The sequence below is a fragment of the Cricetulus griseus genome, chromosome 3 (genome assembly GCF_003668045.3).
Source record: "Cricetulus griseus strain 17A/GY chromosome 3, alternate assembly CriGri-PICRH-1.0, whole genome shotgun sequence".
Lineage (NCBI taxonomy): Eukaryota > Metazoa > Chordata > Mammalia > Rodentia > Cricetidae > Cricetulus > Cricetulus griseus.
In genome coordinates, this window is record NC_048596.1 from 164,149,336 (window position 1) to 164,153,542 (window position 4,207).

Genomic DNA, 4,207 nt, shown 5'->3' on the forward strand with positions numbered 1-4,207 from the left:
ACCAACAACAACAAAATAGGTGAAAGGGTATGTACTCCTGTAATCCCAAAGCTGAGAAGGAGACTGGTGGATCTCGGGGACTTGCAGACCACACAATAGCTAGGAGAATTGATGAGCACCAGGTTCACTGAGGGGTCCCATCTCAAAAATAAAGTGGAGAGTGATTGAGGAAGACACCCACATTGATCACTACACATCCCCACGCGTGAGGACACATGCACATCCCCTACCAACCACACACACCACATATATGTAAATGCACAAAAAAGAACTGTTGAGCTGTCCTGTCCTTTCTTCCAGTTTATGGACAGGGAGACTAGGTGTGGGGATGGAGCCTATGTCGGTTGCATTCAATGGAAAATGAACAAACCCAAAGATTTTCTATCTCTTGTAAAAGGATGATTTGAGAGTTTCTCTGATGGACAAGGGATGTCTGTGCTTTGAGCTTGGGACACATTGTAGATCAGGAGGAGTTCCTGTCACAAATGTTGCATTCAGCCAGCCTTTGGAGGAGATGGGTACCTGCTTTCTGACTTCTTTCCTTTACAGTCCAAATACAGAGCGACCTTGTTCTGGGGAGTTCATTTTCTCCCACTGCACTCCCCAGAGCCAATGCTGGGGCTGTGTAACCCTGGCTGCCTCTTTTCCAACCCTTCTGTCAGCCACCTGGCTCCCTGGATTATACCTGTGGCAGTGTTCCCTGGGTGAGGGGTGTCACTGGCTCAGGGATATGGTGGGAGTTCACCCAGGGTTTAGAGGAGTGCAGAGACAGCACAGGTTCAAACAGGTGAGAGACGCCAGCTACACTCCGGACTGCACTAGATACTCCCTCATGTCCCTGGATGTGAACCTTTATTGGGCCTCCAATTACCATTCTTGTTTCAGACTCTCAGTCTTGAGACCTCCACCCTTCTTCCTGGGTTACACCCCCATTTCCCGACCCCACAATAAGGTCTCCTGGCCCCAGCTGTCCTAGCTTCCCAGGGAACACAGAAATGCAGCAAAGTCAGGAGCTTGTAAGGAACCAGGAGGAGCTTAATTCTTTCCCCAGATGGGAGTCTCATTATGTAGCTCAAGTTGGTCTCCAACTCACAATGCCCCTGCCGTAGCTTCCTGAGTGCTGGAATTTCAAGCCTGAGCCAGTATGCCTGGACCCAATCATATTTCTACTTCTTATGGACTACAACTCACCCAAGGGCTGAGGCTCCACATTGTGGAGGGAACTGTGTTAGGTACCACACCAGGAGATGTAAGACAGTGGGACAGTCTGTCCTCAAGGAGTCACATGAGGGAAAGCAGCCTCTTATTAAAAATGAAGGAGTACCTACTGGATGCAGCCAGGTTAGTGCCTGGCTCTTTAGAGAGTGAGCCTTGAATATGGAAGGCCACGGAGGGTTTCTATCCCAGGAAGTGGCGTTTGACAGGAGCCAGATCAGATAGCTTAACTTGGGATATGGGCAGCCAACCAGGGTGATGGGTTTTTGAAAAAAAAAAAAAAAGTCTTGCCCTTCATCTGACATATTTCTCCGAATCAGCCTCATGAAATCTGCAGCTCCAAGCAGGCGGTGATTCTAACCTCTTTCTCTTATCTCTTCATGGCCTTCCTCTCCGGTTCTCCTCCCCCAAAGGATGGGAAATCTTCAAAGAAAGAGATGTGTCACTGTAAGTATACAGCCCAAGAAAATGGGCCAGATAAATTATTAAAACAGAAAAAGGCAGCAAGTGATGGGGTGGGGAGCCCGCAGAGGGCAAAGAGCCACTCAGGTAGATGGTGCCCTGGAGGCATCTCGAAAGTTCATCCTGAGTCCTGCACAGGTGATCCTGGCCCCACCTGGCCCACCTTCTGGCTTCTAAAGCCAGGGTCAGGGGAGTACACAGGTGGAAGTGGCAAAGGTCCGGCAGCAGCAAAGTCCCAGGCGCCTGGTGGGGCCCTTCGTCTGGCCAGACACTTGGGATTTACTTCCCCTAAGACTCAAGCTGGTAACTACAGAGTTTTAGTCCTTGCTTTTATCTCTTTTTGAACTGCAAAGAGACATTCCCAAGGGGCAGAGGGAATACTGTTTTCTCATGAAAGAAGAAAGCCATGACAGGTTTAAGGAAGTAACCAATGTTCTAAGCTCTGTGAGAAAGAGTGTTGCTTTGATTTCGAAGCCCCTGGCACTGGTGTGGGTGTGGGGGATAAAGGCAGGCAGGGACCCCACAGGAACTCACTTCTATAGCAAGGGCTCTGCAGGATGGTCCCCGACAGCTCAGGACCTATGACCTGGGCCACTCTCTCCGAGTCCCTGGGTCTGCTCTTCTGTTTCCTCACAGCTCAGATACTATACATGTCACCCTAGACATCTGGGCCAGGTGACTCTGGGGGTGTCCTGAGCACAGTAGGTGTTTGGAAACCCCCCTGACTGTCTTGGGGAATATTAACCCTTTCCCGGATACAAGCTGACTTTTATTCTCCATACTGTGTGCCATTCTCCACGACTGTTGTTTCTTGTCTCTCCTGTACCCAGGACATGTGGAGACAGGCCCACCAAAGTGGCACTATCCCTTTTATTCAGATGCATATTTGAAGTGCTAGAACAATGTTTACCTCATAGCTGGTACATACATTTTCTTTCCAGATCTTAGGCTTAGAATGTGCTGGAAACCTGGGCCAGTGAAGGATCAGTTTGAGGTTGATTCTTAACTAGGTCACTAATCAACTGTGTGATGGGTAACTCCTTGGGCAAGTAACCCCACCTCCCTAAGCTTACCTAACAGGATCTGTCCTTTCTACAAGTACAAAATTCTGTATCAAGAGTGATTGTTAGGGTGACAGAGCACAGGAATATGATAGGTAATAAAGATATGGCAACATACAACTGACAACAGACCAAGAGTAGTGGTTTACACCTGCAATCCCAGTATGTAGGAGTCTAAAGCAAGAGCACAGTTGCAATTTCAAGACCAGCCTGGGCTACAGTGTGAGCCCTTCACTCAAAACAAACAGCACACACACACACACACACACACACACACACACACACACACACACACACAAATCAACTGTACTATTTTCCTGTATACGAGGTCCCAGCCATGCTTGAAGGAACACATCCTGCAAAGGACTGAGGTGTGCACTTAGATTAGCTTTCATTTCCTCCAAACAGGGTGGGTAAACATGATGAGGGGATGAAGAATTCTGGAGGGTCACACAGCACTGGGTTCTATTGTGCTTTGAGACCGGTAGATGCTCAGAGTTGTGCTTCACAGCGCAGTAGCCACTAGCCACATGCAAAGGTCACTTGCAGTGTGGCTCTTCTGCTTGAGATGTGCTTCAAGTGCAAAATGCACACCCCTTTAAAGACAGTGCAAAACAAAGAATGTAACAACTTATTAAGTATTGATGTTTTGGCTATAGTGGGACAAACTAATTTTACCTATTTCTTTTTAATTTTAAAACTACATTTATTTATTTAGTACAATTTTGCAGCAGATGGGTCTCTCCTGTGACTACGTGGTCTCTGGGAATTCGACAGATCCCCAGGCTTGGTGGCAAGCACCTTTACCAGCTAGCTGTGCCATCTGGCTTCTGAAACACCTATTTCTTTTAACTTTTCAAAAATTGTGGTGCCTAGGGTTGAAGACATAACTCAATAACTGAGTGCTTGCTTACCCGGCATGACCAATGCTTTGGTTTTGAGTCTCAGAGCCCCTCCCACGAAGTGCCTACTTATAAGTCTAAAATGACAAATGTAGCTCATCTGTTTCTACTCAGTAGTGCTGCACAAGGAACAGGCAAAAAAAAAAGGGGGGGGGTTAGAACTAAGCATCCATTGTACAGATCATAAAACTGAGGCCAGCAGCAGAGTCTAGCTGTAAGAGCTGAACTGATTCTTTCCCACACTCAGGCTGCCAGATACCAGGATAAGCTTAGAGCAGAGCCCCGGTGTGGGCAGCAGAGACAGCATTCTGAGGACCACAAAGGTGGGGTGGAAGCCTTCAAGTGGCCCTCCCCTTTGCAGAGACCTCCCCAGACAAAACAAACAGGCCCTTGGGGTCGGGAGAACTGCAGGGGGGAGGGGGAACGGAAACTAAGAAAGATCAAAGACCCAGCGGTTCACCGCTCCCGGCCTCACAGCTTGGCAGCTCGCCCCGACCCCAGTTGGGCATTCAGGAACCCATGGGCGAATAGTTGCTAGCGACTGGGGGACAACTCGGGGCATCTGGA